We start from the raw sequence: 18,862 nt of genomic DNA on the forward strand, positions 1-18,862 counted from the left end.
TGTTTTCCCTCTGATGAAGGATTTCCCTAGTTAATATATATGGTGTTATTATGCACAATTATCTTTCTATGGTTGTTACATATACTATTTACATGTTTTAGAATTAATAAAGATATTGAGAGTTATTTTAAGTGCATTTCTTATTCACTCCCCCCCCCCCCCAATTATCTTGCTATATTTTTCTTCTTAATAAACTCACTACACTGGAAAATAATGAAACTTGTAGAAACTCCATACGAACAAGCCCAAGAAAAAACAATTCATCCAAAGGAGTCAATAATTGAACCACCTAGAGAAGAGCTAGTACTAGGTAAATTTGTAAGAAGTAACCATACAATAGATCAAATTATTGGAGACAAGGACGTTAGAGTGATTACAATAAGAAAGGTCATAGACACTACCTATCTACTTGCACAAGTTAAGCCAACACTACAAAATAAGCCTTGCAAGATGAATATTCAATAAAGGCCATGGAGAAAATTCAATAGATAGAAAAGAATAAAAAACAGACACTTGTTCCCCAACTCAATGACAAGAATGTCATTGACACAAAATGGGTGTATAGAAAAAAAATGAATGGAAATGGGGAAGTAATAAGAAACAAAGTCAAACTTGTTTACAAGGGATATACATACAAAAAGAAGGAATAGGCTATGGGGAGACCTTTGCACCTATGGCAAAAATAAAAGAATTTAAAATACTCCTAGCATACGTTGTTGAAGAAGGAGATTGTTGAAAATAGATTGATACAAGTATGATAAATATGTTTCAATCATTATTTTGTCACTGATGTCAAACCTACTTTTTGCAGGTAAGACAACTACTTATATGATTTTAGTACTATCACATGTTTGATTGATGAAGAGGATTTGATCAAAAAGATGTAACAATAGCACCTAGAGGAAATGTTGAGTTATGATATAAAAAGAAGTACAAGAATCAACTAAGACAATAATATCATTGTACATTGATAATCTACTTAAGGTTGCAAAGGCTAGTTACACTAAGCAAGTTCAAAAGAACAAGTTAAACAAAGTTTTTCTGCCAAGCTTAACTAAATGGATAGTAGGTTTCAAGAAAAGCTAGCACAAACTAAGAAGAAAATTAGTTGGAGTTGATTAAAAGTTCATTTTAGTGTATGCCAAGAAAAATAGTGGATGTCGAGTAAAGTTTAGTTGATGTCAAGCACCAATAAACTTTAGTTTGTACCAAGTGATTTTTTTAAAATATGCCATGCAAAATAGTATGTGTCAAGCATTAGAAGAAAGTTAATGCTAAGTGTCAACATTGCTAGAAAGATCATGAATTTGATGGATCTAAGCTAACAAGTTTATTTTATTGGATTGCATGAACCAGGTGGAAGATAAGATTGATGAGTTGGTGGCATAGAATTCATGGTAAACCATTTTGACATGAATTCAAAGAGGATTGAAGGAGAAGTTTCTAGAAGTGATATGGAAAGAGGGGTAGGTTCATTGAATCCTACCTAATTTTTCCTAACCCTAAATTAGATGATGGAGAATGAATGACAAAACATCTTAATTCTCTATTTATAGGGATGGTTGGTTAGAAGCAAGGTTTTTTATGTGCAAGAACCTAAGGAAGACAAGGAGTCAAGGGTATTGCTTCATCAAGTGAACTAAGTGAAGAGTCTGCATTGGCATGTTAAGAAAGAAGGGTTAAGGTTATAGATGCTTGAAGGGAGAACAAGCTATTAGAGCTAAAATGTGTGAAATCCAAGTAGAATGGAGGACTAAAACAAAGATCTACAATCTGTAAATAGAGTTATAAGTTGTTATCAGATCAAAGCCTTACTATTACTCTCTAATAATTTTATCAATCTAGGGCTAAATCCTTTGAATTAAAGTTGACCTAATAGTCATTTGTAAATTCTTTAACTGGGTGGCATTCCAAGTGAATGGTCTAAATTCCTCTAACAAGGCTCACTCCTAACAAGGTGATTGAAATCCTTTAATAGGGTCACATTTAACCATGTGTATTGTAAGCCTTCTTAAAACATTAGGAATGTGATCGAGGAGTTAAAGTCTAACCTGGGTAAGTTTAACAAGACCTATATCAACCACATGTATAGGGAGGCCAATTCAATTGTCAACTGGTTCACAAATGAAGCAATCACCAAAAATTTGGTGATGACATGGTATGTTGGCAACAATTTCCTGGCGGTAGTGAATAATTTAATACTACAAGGTCACATCCAGGGAAGTACTAAAAAAATCCATAATTAATAATGGGAAGATTTGCAAGATTGCACGTCAGAGTGGAAGTTAATGAAAATCATGCAAAACTCTTTTTAAAACATGATACTATGTATGTATGGTACTCTTTATGGGTTTTCTTGAATACAACCATTAAAACTGGTAAATTCAAAAATAGTTTTGAATTTTGCATTTTGAAGGAGGCCAAGGTCTGTAAGAAAACTTTGAGCAAGTGGGGGCTTATTGAACCTAAGGAAACCATGTTAGGGGAGAAAAGTAGGAGGGATTCATCGAGGGAGGCAGAGAACTGGAAGAAGAAACCAAAGGTTAAGCATAAGTTGGAAAAGGGAAGAATCACTAGATTCCTAGAGAACCTCCATGGATTTGATGCGGGGATAACCAAGATTATGGTGAATTCTTGGAGAAATGGGAGAGTCAAAATCGATGGGGTCACCTACCATGTCAACATGGATTTCATAGCTCAGGTTGTGGAGATCCCTCTAGAAGGGAGTAATTTCTTCAGAGACAAGAAAATGTTGACAAACATTGTCAATTTTTTTGCAAAGGATGAAAAGGAGTTGAATAAGCTCGTCAAGGTGGAGACATATTACAAGGTGGAGTCAATCAAAAAGCTATGGATTTATTTCCTAAGGATTATCATAGAATATATTTCCCTGGACCCTAGATTTGATAGGATTAGAATGCATCATTTTGTTTTGCTTAATCACTTAAGGCATGGAATCAAAATCTATTTTCCTTTTTATTATTTCACCTCCATGAGCAAGGGTATCAATGGTTTTAAGAGGAAACCTACTACTAACCCAGCCCTTCATGAGGGATTACTCCTCCTGGTCTATGAGTATCTGAAGACTCAAACTAGGGGGAAATCCCTTCATGAGATTGGGTGTGCATCTGAGGAAACTGGGAGTTCAAATTTTGAGGATGTGCATAGCATAAAATTGGAAGAAGAGGAAAATGTTTCCTCTAAAGGTAAACCCCCAAGGAAGAAAGGAAGGCTACTCCCTCTACCCACATTCCCTGCAGAAAGAGCCCTAGAGGCTTACCCCCCATTCTCCCAAGCCTGAGCCTTAGGAGGAGGACTAACAATGATGATGAGGATACAGACTTGAAGGAAGAGAAGAAGGGGGAGGTTGATGAGAACGAGGAGGAGGAGAAGGGGAGGGAAAGTGAAAAGGAGGAGGAAATTTTAGCTAACATGTTGGGGAATCCCAAGAAAAGGAAAGCAGATGAGGCTTTTGAAACCAATGGCCAGATTCTTGAGATTCTAGGCCTCGGCCCCACTACCTCTCCATTTGAGGGGAAGATATATATTTAGGAGAAATAGAGTGGGGAGGTGATAGCAAAAAATAGGAGGAGGTCTTGGAGGAATTTTAATTTGAATACTATGAAATTGGGGATTATCAAGGAGTTGTTGAATATCCAAGTGATGGAGGACATCGATGGAAAAGCCCACTATGATGAACTCATTGACCCTGCTTTGGTCATTATCTCTGATAATGTGAGGGAAACTAGGCTTAACCTTTTGAACAATGCTAAGAATAGTATGATAGATATTTTTGGTCTATCAAATGGTTATTCCATGAAATTTAAGACCTTAAGGGGAAAAGAAGCCAAGAAGGAAGCTAGAAAATTGGTAGCGACCAGGGGCACAATGAATAGGAGAGAAGCCAGGATGCAATCCAACGGCACTTCAATGTCTAGGAACACAATTTTAACTAAGAGAAGAGAATCACCAAGGTTGAACAAAGAGTCCAAAGAATGGAGTTCTCCCATCAAAACCTGGCTAACCAGGTGATCACCTCTTTGAACACCCTGAATGAGAATATTAATAGTTTGGGTGAATCATTGATGAGTGTTGGATTTGGTGGGGAAAATATGGAGAAGGCCAGCTTGGACATTGGGTAGGCTGAGGATGATTCAAAAAAAACTAGGGACTAGGTGGATGCTTAGAACTAGGACCAGAAGGATGCAGATGATAGGAAGACCAACGAAGCTGCAGAGACCCTGTAGGTTCTTGATAGAGAGAACTAATAGCTAGTGCTTTTTTGTTGTCTCGCATTTTCCTTATGTAGCTATTTTTTTCTTTTTCTAGTGTACCTAGTTTTTTGTTTCCTATTCGTGGGCCTATTGTTTAGGTTTGGATTTTGATAAGTAGATTCTCTATAGCTAGACTTTTCTTAATATCTCTATTTTAGATATGTTATAAAATATTTTGGGTTTCAAGATCCCTGTAAAACCTATTTTACTTAATCAAAAACAATGTGTATTGTAACCTTTAATAGGGTTGGCCTTTCATAGGGCATCACTTCAAAAGAGTGAAAAAGAGTAGCATGTTACTGGTGGTTTTTTCTAAATTGGGTTTCCACATAAAGCATTGTGTCAAATGTGTTATTGAATTTGTTATGTTTCATGTTTACATTTCTACAAATTGATTTGATAGTAACCTACAAGTTTTAAGTGAATGCATAACCTTATGGATGCATGCATGATGATAAATGTTTTATGGGTTCATTAAGCTCTGAAAAGTTTTATTTATACATCTGGACTTTGGATAACTGATTCACCCCCCACCTCTTAGTTATTCTAAAGAATTCCAATAATTGGTATTAGAGTCATCTACTTAAGAGGACTAGTTTGAAGGTACTAGAAGCATAAAGATCAAGATTTCAAAAAGAGATGTACCCAAGCTTAATAGAGATAACTTTCTTGCATGAAAAATTTTTATGAAGCTACACCTTGAAAGACTTGGAGCTCATGCACAATCTACCATTACTACTAAGAATGTTGATCCTACTAGAGCCCTTACTATCGAGGATATAAAAAAGAAGAAAGAACACGACTAGGTAATGTTGGAGATTACCTCTACCCTAACCTATGTTGAATTTGATGATATCAAACATCTTAATAGTGCAAAGAAAATGTGGGATTCCTTAAACACCATCTATAGAGGAGATAAGAATGTTTTAAGAGCCAAAGCTGAAAGTCTCAAAGGTAAGTTTGATGATATGAGAATGCAAGAAGTTGAAAATGTTTCTCAGTATTTTTCAAGGATAAAAAATTTTGTTAATGCAATAAGAGGAGCTATCAATAAAATAGATGATGATACTATACTAAGAAAATTTTTTAGAACACTACCACCTATCTATGTTATTGGAGTCTCTACAATACAAGAACTGAGATGTATACCAGGGGCTACTCTATCTCTTGAAAGTCTAGTAGGTAGACTCACTGCTTTTGAGCTATCTAAATTTGATAATTAAAAATCTAAAAATGTTGAATCTTCTTTCAAATTGAAGCTGTCATTGAAGGAGCCTAATGAGAAGAAGAAGAAGAAAAAGCCAATGTATGTGTCCAGTGGCAGTGGCATGGATAGGGAGGATGTAGAAAAACTTCAAGCACTATTAGCAAGGAGATTTGATAGAGGTAAAGGAAATTTTAAAGGTCAATTATCTATCATTTATTTCAATTGTAGTGAGGTCAGTCATATTGTTGCTAGATGTCCAAAAAAGAAGAACTACAGAGGTGGTGACAAGTACAAAAGTAGAAGAGATGAAGACAACAAGGATTATAAAGACAAAGGCAAGAAGTCTTGCTATATTAATCAAGAGGAAAAAAAATATGAATCTAATGAACATGATGATGAAGTGGTGTATGTTGCAATGAAGGAAAAATCTAATGAAGATGAGGTAACTGCACTTGTGTCTTGTGTGAACAAGAATGATAGATGGACAGTGGATATTCACATCATATGGCTGGAGATAAAGGTAAGTTCATTACCTTGAATTTTTATGAAGGAAACACTATAAGATTTGGTAATGATGCACCATATTTGATAAAAGGAAAAGTTTCTATCAAACTCACAAAAAAATTCTATGTGACAATGCTTAATTTGTTGAAGAACTCAACTATAATCTGTTGAGTGTGTCACAATTGAATAATTCAAGATTTAAGGCTGAGTTTGAAAACAAGATTGCTAAGATATATGATTTTGATGGAAAATTGATTGGAAAGGGTGATTAAACTAGGAGAAATCTATTATATCTTGATATAGAGGATGTTACTTGTCTAATTATAAAATTTGATGATGTGTGGCTATGGCACAAAAGGTTAGGTCATGTTAATTTTGATAATTTGGTTAGTATCAGTAACATGAGAAAAGTTAGAGGTTTGCCTAAGTTGAAGAAGCATGATAATATAATGTGCAAACAATGTCAGTTAGGCAAAATGACAAAGTCAAGTTTTAAAAGTAAAACTCATACCTCTAAAGGAATACTAGATATTGTTCATATTGACTTGTGTAGACCAATTGAAGTGAAAAGTTACAAAGGAGACAAGTATATTTTGTTGTTTGTTGATGATTATTCTAGAATAATGATAGTTATGTTTTTGAAATAGAAATCTAATGCTTTCCAAATGTTTAAGTGGTATTTACGAAGAATTTGAAATGTTTATGTTTGAAAAGGTCAAGTTCTTTGTGGGTTTGCAAGTGCATCTGATGAAATATAGCATATACATCACTCAGTCAAAGTATGTCAAGGAGATACTAAAAACTTTTGAACTGAAAGATTCCAAACCAGTAAGTACACCTATGGTGATAGGACAAAAATTGTCAAAGAATGATGATTCAGTTGAGGTAAATCAAACATTGTATAGGTCTATGATTGGTAAAGTATAATATGTAGTACATAGAAAACCTAATATTGCATTATCTGTAGGGATAGTTGCAAGATTCTCTACTAATCCCAAGGAGAATTGTTTGATGGTTGTAAAGATAATAATGAGATATATGAAAGGAACAAAGGAATATGGTCTATACTATATAAAAAAATGAGAAATTTGAATTAAGAGCCTATACTGATGATGATTGGGCTAGAAACATTGATGAAAGAAAGAGCACCAGTGGAGGAGCATTTTTCTTAGGCAAGAGACTAGTTACATGGACTAGCAAGAAACAAAACTACAGTTCACAATCTACTGTTGAAACTGAATATGTTACTACTATTGTAAATTGTACAAACATAGTATGGATCAAACAGCTACTAAAAGGTATGAAGGAAAAAATCACTAAACCAATGACACTTTATTATGATAATACATGTGCTATAAATATATCAAAGAATCTTGGGAAGCACATTGCAATCAAGTATCATTACTTGAGAGAATTAGCTCAAGCTAAAGAGGTGAAGATTGAATATGTTAACACAAAAGAGAAAATTGTTGATATCTTCACAAAAGCATTACCTAAGGATGATCACGAGTATCTAAGAGGTAAACTAGGGGCGATACCCCTATCAAAGGCTATATAAGTAAAAAAAGAGGTGTCTTGCATCAAACAAGATGATTGTCATATATCAAAAATTGATGCAGTGGATCTTACTTTAGGAGCTACCTAAAATAATCAAAGAGCTAAAACTTTAAATTAGGCACAAGCAAGGTGACACAAAAGAAACTAAAGAAGTTCATATCTACATATTAAGATGACAAGTCTTTGGAATTGTTGTCAAAGAGGGAGAAATACAAGAGTTAAATGGATCCTAAAGGGAGTATAAATACAAGAGATTGAAGAAAGAGGGAGAAATCCTAATATACAGTATGATGGAGAAAATGATGACTGCGGAAAAAGATAGTGTATCTATATAGATCATCTACCTAGGAAGAGGGAGATACTGTAGAAGAGAGATTTAAGAATTAATTTAGAGGGAGTTATAAGGATGACACAAAAGAGTTTGGTAACCTATTCAAAATATGAAAGTTGTTGATAGAGGGAGAGATTTCAATGCAAGGAATTATTATTTTGTTGGTCTTACTATTTTAACCAAGTCAGTTTGGTTGATTAGTTTGGTTTTCCATCAAAGCCAAAGAGGGAGATTGTTGAAAATAGATTGATACAAGTATGATAAATATGTTTCAATCATTTTTTTGTTACTGATGTCAAACCCACTTTTTGCTGGTAAGATAAATACTTATATGATTTAAGTACTATCACTTATTTGATTGATGAAAAGGATTTGATCAAAAAGATGTAACAATAGCACCTAGAGGAAAGGTTGAGTTATGATATAAAAAGAAGTACAAGAATCAACTAAGACAGTGATATCATAGTGCATTAATAATCCTCTTAAGGTTGCAAAGGTTGGTTACACCAAGAAAGTTCAGAAGAACAAGTTAAACAAAGTTTTTCTGCCAAGCTTGATCAAATGGATAGTAGGTGCGGAGAAAAGTTAGTGCAAGCTGAGTAGAAAATTAGTTGGAGTCAAGTAAAAGTTTATTTTAGTGTATGACAAGAAGAATAGTAGATGTCGAGTAAAGTTTATTTGATGTTGAGCACTACTAAACTTTAGTTCATGCCAAGTGATTTTTTAGAAAATGCCATGCAACACAATATGCATCGAGCATCAAAAGAAAGTTAATGTTAAGTGTTAGCATTATTAGAAAGATCATGAATTTGATGGATCTAAGATGACAATTTTATTTTCTTGGATTGTGTGAACCAAACTGTGGAAGATAAGATTGATGAGCTGGTGGCAAAAAATTCATGGTAAACTATTTTGAGGTGAATTTAAAGAAGATTGAAGGAGAAGTTTCTAGAAGTGATATGGAAGAGGGGTAGATTCAATGAATCCTACCTAATTTTTCCTAACCCTAAATTGGATGATGGAGAATGAATGACAAAAGATCTTAATTCTCTATTTATAGGGATGGATGGTCAGAAGTAAGGGTTGTCATGTGTGAGAACCTAAGGAAGACAAGAAGTCAAGGGTATTGTTTCATCAAGTGACCTGAGTGAAGAGTCTACATTGGCATGTTAAGTAAGAAGGCTTAAGTATATAGATGCTTGAAGAGTGAACAAGCTATCAAAGCTTAAGGGAGTTAAAGCCAAGCAGAATGGAGGACTAGAACAAAGATCTGTAATCTACAAATGGAGTTGTAAGTTGTTATTAGATCAAAGCCTTACTATTACTTTCTAATAAATCCTTTGGATTAAGGTTGACCTAATATTCATTTTTAAATCCTTTAACTAGGTGAGATTCCTAGTGAATGGTTTGAAGTCCTCTGACAAGGCTCACTGCTAACAGGGTGATTGAAATTCTTTAATAGGGTCACATTTAATACTGTGTATTATAACATTTAATAGGGATGGCCTTTTATAGGGCATCACTTCAAAAGAGTGAAAAAGACTAGCATGTCACTAGTGGTTTTTTCTAAATTGGGTTTCCACATAAATCATTGTGTCAAATGTGTTGGAATAATTGATTAATTTTGTATTTTATTTGATGTTACACAAAATTTCATATCATCAGCATTCAATGTATGTCGAGCTCACTCAGGCATTAAAGACAGTGACCTATGTCGGCTGAGCATTCCAGAGTTTCCCAAGCTTAGAAGACAGTATCCATTGAGTTCACTCAAGCATCAAAGAAAAGGCTTAGAAAAGTTGAGTGTTAACTAAGCTCACTCAGTTAATGAAGGAAATGTTGGGTGGAACCAATGTTAACTAAGCTCACTCGGTTACCAAAAAGTTTGTGACTATGTAGTATTGACTGAGTTTACTTGGTTAACACAGGAAAATCATTTCTGAGTTAGTGTCTACCAAGTAGGTCAGCTAACAAAGAATTTTCTTATTTTGGAATACTAAATTCAATTCATTTATCTATTGGTTCTAGTCAACTAAAGAGATGACTATTATTTATTCTAAGTTATATTCTAGCTGACTTGACAATGTGAAAGATATAAATATAAGGTCAAGTTGAGAATTAAAAGTGTATGAATACATGGAAGATAATTGAAGATTTAAAGATACTAAGAGGAAGAAAATCAAAAGGATAAGCAGAATATCCTTTTAAAGCTGAAAAGATATATTTGATCAAGAAGAATCAAGTATACAAGCCAAAATTGAGATCTATAATCAGCAATTTAGTTGCATCATAAATCAAGTCATATCATTATTACTCTTTAACCAATGTAGTAGTGATCTAAATCTCTTAATAGAGTTGTCTTAAAACTTATTTGAAAATCCTCTAACAAGGTGGCATTTCTATTGAATTGTTCAAAGACCTCTAACAGGGCCACTCCTAATAGGGTGATTAAATCCTCTAACCAGGTCACACCTAACAGTGTGTTTTTAACTTTTAACAAGGTTGGCTCCTAATAGGGCTCACTTCAGAAGCATGAAAAATAGTAACTAGTTACAATTGGTGGTTTTTCTCAAATTGGGTTTCTACTTTAAAACTTGGTGTCAAATGAGTTCATGCTATTTTTTATGTGTTTTCACCTAAGATAAAATAATAATAATCAAAGATAATATCTTAAGATTTGTATGTTAAATATTTCTCAAGCATTTTCAGTACTTACCAAGTTACAACATTTTTTGTGTGTTTGTCAAGCTTTAGCAGAGTCTAGTTTTCAAAGGCTATTTTGTACTAACATCTAAGGGATCTAGGATTTTTTTTTTTGGTAATTAATTCACCTATCCCCTGTTAGTTACTCCTTTTATATTTCTAACAATTGGTATCAGAGCTCTTGGTACTTGCAAAGAATGTTTCAAGGACCTAAACCAAAGATCAAGATGTCTTATAGAAGAGAGATTCCCAAGTTGAACCAAGACCATTTTGTAGCATGGCAAGGATGTAATGTCCTGTTTTAGGACATTTTGGATTTTCCTTCTATTTTGTATCCATTTCATAATGTTGTTCTTATCTGATGCATTTCATTATTTAGTAACCTATATTTATAGGCATATTTCTAAGAGTCATACCCTTTCATTAATTATATTAATAAAAGAATTATATTATAAATATATATTATTATATATTTTAATAGTATATAATTATATATTATATTATTTTAATATATAAAAAAGATATGATATCATATACTATTGTCATACAGATATATATTAATTATCTATGACATTAATATCTTATTATATATAAATATATAATAATATTTATATATATGTGCATTTATATAATATTTAGAATTATATTATTAAGATATATAATAATTTATATTTTCATCTTAGTATAATTATAATATTTTATGTACATTATTGATTATTTTAATATTATAAACTTTGTATATAATACTTATTTAATATAAAATTATATGTCAAATTGGGGACATCACAGTCCTCCCCTCTTGAATTTGCTTGTCCTCAAGAAAAAATATTCATACACAACTCCTTCATAGATACAAACATATTTGCATACAAAAGCCCTAAAAAATTTATGAAATATACATCTTAATGAATGAAATTACGAAGCAAACATGGTGCAGACAGATGAAGACACAAAGCAAACATGATTCAGACACATCATACATTCTTTGTGATTTTTCACAATGAAGTAGAGTAAAGGGAATGATTTATAGCATATAGTTCCCTAGTACACCTTTTGATTATGGATCCTGCACACACAAATAGTTATTAGCATGCACATGTGTATAATAACTTCAAAGAAAATATTAGTCATAATAAATTAGTTTTGAACCGATATCCTACCTAGCCCAAGAGCGAAACTTTGGCCCTCTTGGCCTTGATGGAAGCCATTGACATCCATCAAGGTGATATTCTTGGGAAATTCTTTACTAAATTAAGTTGACGTGATGTCAATCTTAACTTAACCAAATCTAAGCCCAGGACTAGAACTTTGGCCCTTGTGGCCTTGATGGCAACCATTGACATCCATCAATGTGTTCTACTTAGATGGTAATCTTATTCTTCCTTCCTAAGCCCAAGAGTGGAACTTTGGCCCTCTTGGCCTTCATGGCAGCCTTTGACATCCATCAAGGTGGTCTACTTAGGAGGTAATATTTATTCTTCTTAAGGAACTTCTTATGACAAATCCTGACAAAAGTATTTATATTCTTAGTTTAGAGAATACAACCTATTTAACTTTAAAATAATCTTATAAAACTATTCTACAATCAAAGACATAGTTCTTGCAGTGTCAAAATTTTGATTTATTATTAAAATATAGGAGGAGGAACCATAATAGGGTGCCATGTTACCCAACGAACAGGCCTCACCGTTCTCCTTTTTTATGGTTACCTCTCTCTGATCATTATTCCCAAGAAGGTGCCTTTGTATGATGTACCCTAGGATATCCCATCACTGTAGGCCTTACCTAGTACCCGTAGGCTTTATCCGGTACCCTGAGTGATGTCACCCAGTCCATTCCACTGCAGACGTTATCTCAACTTGGAGAATCATGATCTTATTAGGTTTAAGAATTATTCAATTGCTATTCTAATACCTCTTTTTGATAGATTAATCTATTCAATTATTCTCAAAGAAATTAAGATTAACCCTATTATCAATGTTAATGTATATTCTTGCAATGAAAAGATTGATATTAATCCAATCATCAATCTTAGTGTATATTTTTTAATTCAATTACCATCTTAATGTATATACTAACTCAATTACCAATCTTTAATGTATATCCATATTGTATAGCCTTTTAATCCATATTGATTCAATCTATTAAATTCATATATTCCTTAATAAAGCTAATAATAATTACTTTCCTTCATCGATTACTTTTCTATTAATCCATATTGACTCAATTAATATATTCATATGCTTATATCTATTCATACCTAATAGTGAAAGTGGCCTTTATGTCATACCTAATAATTGTATTGGCCAGTGTACGATGGATGGTACTTGGTGTCAATCCTGCATAAAGACTGTGTACTAGACATTCATCCTTTGCAGGGGCTATGTACCTACCTGTGCATGAAGAGGTCGTAGAGGTCGTAGATAGTCACCTTCAACAAGCCTTCTACTATAGGTCCTCACGTACACTATGGGGGAAAGGTTTATCATGACCACTTGTATTTTATTATTATTTTTATCCCAAATTTTATTGTTCTCTATGATGCAAGTCCATATGTAAGAGAAGATCGTGTAGGCGCAGATCCTTCACTGTATGTGGAGGACAATATTTATTACATCCTTCCTTATTTTTCCAACTTTCTTCCCTGAGCTTATATATACATTCCTGAATAGATTATGAGTTCTCTTTGTCCAATTTTAAGATGTGATTTTATATCCAATAGTTTTGTAGGATACATCTAAAAATATCTTGAATGAAGAATTGATGCCATTATATCTTATAACAGTAACTCCTGATCTCATCAAGCCTTTGATTTTATCATTGGTGAATGAATAGTTGTCATTTTAAAACACAAAAATTATATTTTTTTTCCAATTGCACATGAACTAGAAATCATCCTTTGAAATTCTATTTGTATCTTATTTCTTCCTCTATCAGGTTCTATATTGATTGTATACCAATGCAAAAGTTGCCCTTCTTAATATATGATTTCCCTTTTAATATAATTGTTGGCCTTTTTTGTTTGGATGCTCCTTTAATAATAATGCTCAATAGGTTGGTAGATCTTTCAATGTTTACCATAAATGGCACTTGATATAAACAGGTCATTTATTAATATTGTATTTATAACTATCAAAAGGAATTTTCCAGCGTCCTCTAATGCTTGGTGGACCATACCCAGCTATCAGTCTCGTGTAGGGACTATGGTACTCAGCTATGTGTAGAGGTCATTGGTAGTATGTTTTACTCTTGGTGCAAAATCTTCATGGGCATGGTGGGATATGTTTATTGCTTCCTTTTTTTGCTTTTTATTCCAAACTTTCATAGAATCTTATTATCGTGAGCCTACAGTTTGATAATTTGCTTCCATCTTTGTAGTATCTTGGAGGTGCTATACTTGCACTTTGTTTCTCATGAGAGATTTTATATGGGATATCATACATGGATTTTGAGCACTACTCCAAGCTCTCTACATTAAATTTGCACCTTTTATTAAAGCTTGTTAGAACAAAATCATGGATACAATCTACCCATCAAGTAATTGGGAACAATATTTTGTGATCCACTCCTTTAAGCTCACCATCATCCTTTTGTAGATATGTCCCACAAGCTAGAAAATTCAATGCTCTGATACCACTTGTAATGTCCCATTTTAGGACATTTTGGATTTTCCTTCTATTTTGTATCCATTTCGTAATGTTCTTCTTATCTGATGCATTTCATTGTTTAGTAACCTATATTTATAGGCATATTTCTAAGAGTCATACCCTTTCATTAATTATATTAATAAAAGAATTATATTATAAATATATATGATTATATATTTTAATAGTATATAATAATTATATATTATATTATTTTAATAAATAACAAAGATATAATATCATATACTATTGTCATACGGATATATATTAATTATCTATGACATTAATATCTTATTATATATAAATATATATATATGTGCATTTATATAATATTTAGAATTATATTATTAAGATATATAATAATTTATATTTTCATCTTAGTATACTTATAATATTTTATATACATTATTGAATATTTTAATATTATAAACTTTTTATATAATACTTATTTAATATAAAATTATATGTCAAAATGGGGACATCACAAAGGACTTATGAGGTTACATTTGACAACTATTGGTGCTTCAAGTTGTAATATCTTGATACTAAATACAAGACTCCTACTGGAACATTATCAGTTGAAGATATTGCTAAAACAAATCATAACATCATGATGATTGACATTGCATCTTCTCTTAATTATGTTGCATTTGATGAAGTCAAAGACTGTACTACATCTTATGATATGTGGGTTAAATTGAAAGACATTTATAAAGGAGATGATAATGTAAGAAGAGATAAAGAGGAAAGTCTTAGAGGAAAATTTGATTAGAGGAAAATGAGAGAAGAAAAAATTGCAAAATATGTGGAAAGAATCAAAGAAAGTGTGAGCGCAATCAAAGCATCTGGACGAGACATTGATGAAAAAATAGTTGTGAGAAAGGTACTTAGAACCCTTCTTCCTATCTATGTAGTTAGAGTGTTTGTTATTCAAGAAATGAGATGTGATCCAAATAGCAATATAACTTTGGATGCTCTAGTTGGAAGATTGATAGCTTTTGAGTTGGATAACTATGATAACTATGTTCCTAGTTCTAAATGTATTGAGTTTGCATTTAAAGCTAAACTCTCACTCAAGAAAAAGAGTAAGAAATCAACTGTCAATCAATTAGGAAGTGAAGAAGAAGAAGAAGAAGAAAGTTTAGACAATGATCTTGAAGTTTTTGAAGCCCTACTTGAAAAGAATTATTCCAAAGGTAGAGGAAAATACAAAGGTAAGATTCTTCTAATCTACTTTGCTTGTGAAGAAATTGGTCACATTGTTGCAAGGTGCCCAAATAGAGAAAAAAAGCATGAAAAGAAATAAGTACAAAGGAAAGAAGGAATTAAAATTCTACAAGGACTACAAGGACAAAGGTAATAAATCTTGTCTTATGGCTAAAGATTCTGATAACAGTGACGATGACATGGGGGCATATGCACCGAGTTGTGGTGCCAAAAAGATGACAAGGTTTTTTTTTTTCTAATTTTCAATAGCACGTACGAGCTATTCTGATATCCAAAAAGTTATATGATGGGCTGCAAACCCGCGGCCCATCATTTTCATTTTGCTTTTTGGCTCTCCAACAGCGCGTACGCAGGTTTGATAGCAAAAATTCACCACCATTTGCCAAAATTCCTCCTCACTGATGAAATCCAAGACAATGAGCACACCGACGACGACGAGGTAAGTGATATAAACTTAACTTTTCATTGTTTAATATGTTTTTCATATTGTTTTATTGGTTTTTGATATTCTTTTGTAGGGTTTTTACAAATTTCATTTAGATTTGTTTATTTAGTTGGATTTCAATTGATTTTTTATTAGGAAATGTCCATAATCAACCGGAAAATCCACAAAACCCTCAAGAACCTCAAAATCAAAACCCTCCTCAAGAAGAACAACAAATTCCACAACCCAAACCAATTGCAAGACCTCCACTAGGCGCACAAGAAAATATAAGAAATGAAATACAGAGAGGCAAAACTGAATTAGAAAGACTCATTGCTCGGTTGAAAGAATCTGGACAAACCAATCCAATGAGGGCTCAATTGGCATCATCCCTCGAATCCATTAACACTCAGATAGCCTCAGTTAGTGGTCAGTTAGATATTTGGTGGGCTAAGAGGGATGAACAAAAAATATTTTATGCAAATAAATTGTCATATGAAGATGTTAAAAAAATATATATATCAAAAGGTAGTATATGTGCATTATTTAGAAAACCTGATGAGCCAAATACTGTTAGAGAGGGTACTAAATGGTTCCCCATCCATTGGTGTATACACAATGCTATTAGAAATAATTTTTGGGATAGATGGTGGATGGTTTTTCATGCCCCTCCTTGCAACAATCACAAGGTCCCCATGTATTTTTTGAAGAAATTATATTGTGAGTTTGTCCTTTGGGAGATCCCCAATTATTTTGATATGTTAGACTCCTAGGGTAGAGGTGGGGGGTCATCATTTGAGAGGCCAGGAGCACGTCATGACCGTAATGTAGTTAGGGCACCTGTGGTCCATCCACAGCACGAGTATGTGATTATTCCTTCAGTTGTGAAGGAACATGTAGAGGCCAGCACTCTAGGGACCATTAATGCTTTGACGCAGACCCTCATCCATTCCATGAGCCCATTAGTTGAGGGGGAGCCTTCTATGCATCGTGGTCACATGTGCACTTCATGTGGATCCCTGTGCACATTTGGCACTCATGCCGGAGATGCTGCGAATGATGGGCTTGTCATCGATGAGTTCCTGAACGAGACATTTGGCATTGACACACAGGTAAATTACTAATTTGATCACATTTCATATGTATAGTGAATGATTAATTAATTAGCATTTATTGACATTGTTCAAAATTTAGGGTCAAAGTGTTGCTGGGCCTAGCAGTGATCCTCTAGGCCCATTTTTTGTCCCTTCGACGAGTCCTGAGGTATGTATCAATTTAATCATTTTAATTAATACATATATTTATTATGTAATCATATTAAGGATTGACAAAAAAAATTATGCATGTGCATCAGTTCTCCACAGGACCCTCAACCTTTACCACAGACACAAAGCAGAGGCATCATACGAGCTTCACACTATACAGTTGTTTCATGTTAATTTAATTCATTTGATTATATTTATTCCATGTTTCATGTTAGATATAACATGTATTGTATGACATGCTGCTCATGATGTCAGACACACCTCCTCATCTATGACAGTCTATTGATAGTGGAGTGGCCGCAGTTGTGGCTAGCTCACAGCCACTGACGGAGGTATGAAAGAATTTTCTTCATTTTGGTTGTTGTTTATAATAGTTAATCTAAAAATTTATAATGTTATTTATAAGTGATTATATTTATTGAATTGTTGTAGGGTCTTGTCATGCTTGATTGTCCACGAGTATTTGAGGTGGACTTACAGAGTGACTATTTGTTGGTGGTAAGAAAATAATTGATTTTGTGTGTACATATATTTGATTTCAACGTATAATAAATATTGATTCATATCTACTTTCTTTGTATCAGTTGGACCTGGAGAAGAGCCTCAACAAGAGGTCAAGTGAGCGTGTCAGGAGGGCCCCATCATCTCCACTGTCTCCCTCCACACGATGGCAGAGGATGTCGAGAGACTTGTTTCCTTCCCCTCGTGGGAAGGAAAAGATGTAGTTGAGATATATATATATATATATATATATATATAGAGAGAGAGAGAGAGAGATAGAGAGAGAGAGAGAGACTTGTTTCCTTCCCCATGTATATATATAGGCATCAGAGAGACATATTTGACATACATTTGATGTACATATGACATTCTATATTTGATGTATGACATTTATTTGATGTATGACATTATTGGTTAATATATGATATGTTTGTTCATATACGACATTATTGGTTATCATAATATATTGTGCGTTTGTTAATGTATATTACATTATTGGTTATCATTTTATATTATATGTTTGTTCATGTATGACGTTAAATTAGATATATTTGTGTATGACATTAAATTAGCTATGTGCATGTATGAAATTCAATTCAATTGCTAGAGAGTTGCCATTATGTCTACGAACTAGTAGATGTTATTTTTTTGTTTTATTAGTACTTCTCAAAAACTGCAAAGAAGTTGTTTCTAGTGAATAGTTGTAAACAATTGTGATCATTGACTTCATGTACTCATAGCTTTGGCTGCGAACACTTGTAACTTTGGCTATAAGCATCCATGGCTTTGGCTATGTGCACTAGTGGCTTTGGTTGTGAGCATTTATGGCTTTGGTTGTAGGCACAATATAGCCTTGGCTGTAGGTTGTCTTTCTTGCTGCATGTCAAACTTACCTTCAAGAATATCATTAGTCTAAGATCATTACAATTAAAACACTATGACATAATACCTTGGAAATAATAGTCTTTAACCCATTACTTTATTTTTTAAAACATCATGTAGTATCTACTATAGTGCTTCTACACAAATATGTTTTCAAAAATACTTAGTATGGCAAATAAATGTCTATGGAAAGCTTGTCAAATAGGATATTGAAGAACTAAATGTGGACAGTCATTAGTACCCATCAATAAGAACATGGACATCTTTCTCAAGCAAGCCATATGACATTAGCTTAATTTATAAATTTCCTTTGCAAATAACTAGAAGATGCTATGAATCTTAA

The sequence above is a fragment of the Cupressus sempervirens genome, chromosome 1 (genome assembly GCF_028749045.1).
Source record: "Cupressus sempervirens isolate cs-2001-9-10 chromosome 1, ASM2874904v1, whole genome shotgun sequence".
Lineage (NCBI taxonomy): Eukaryota > Viridiplantae > Streptophyta > Pinopsida > Cupressales > Cupressaceae > Cupressus > Cupressus sempervirens.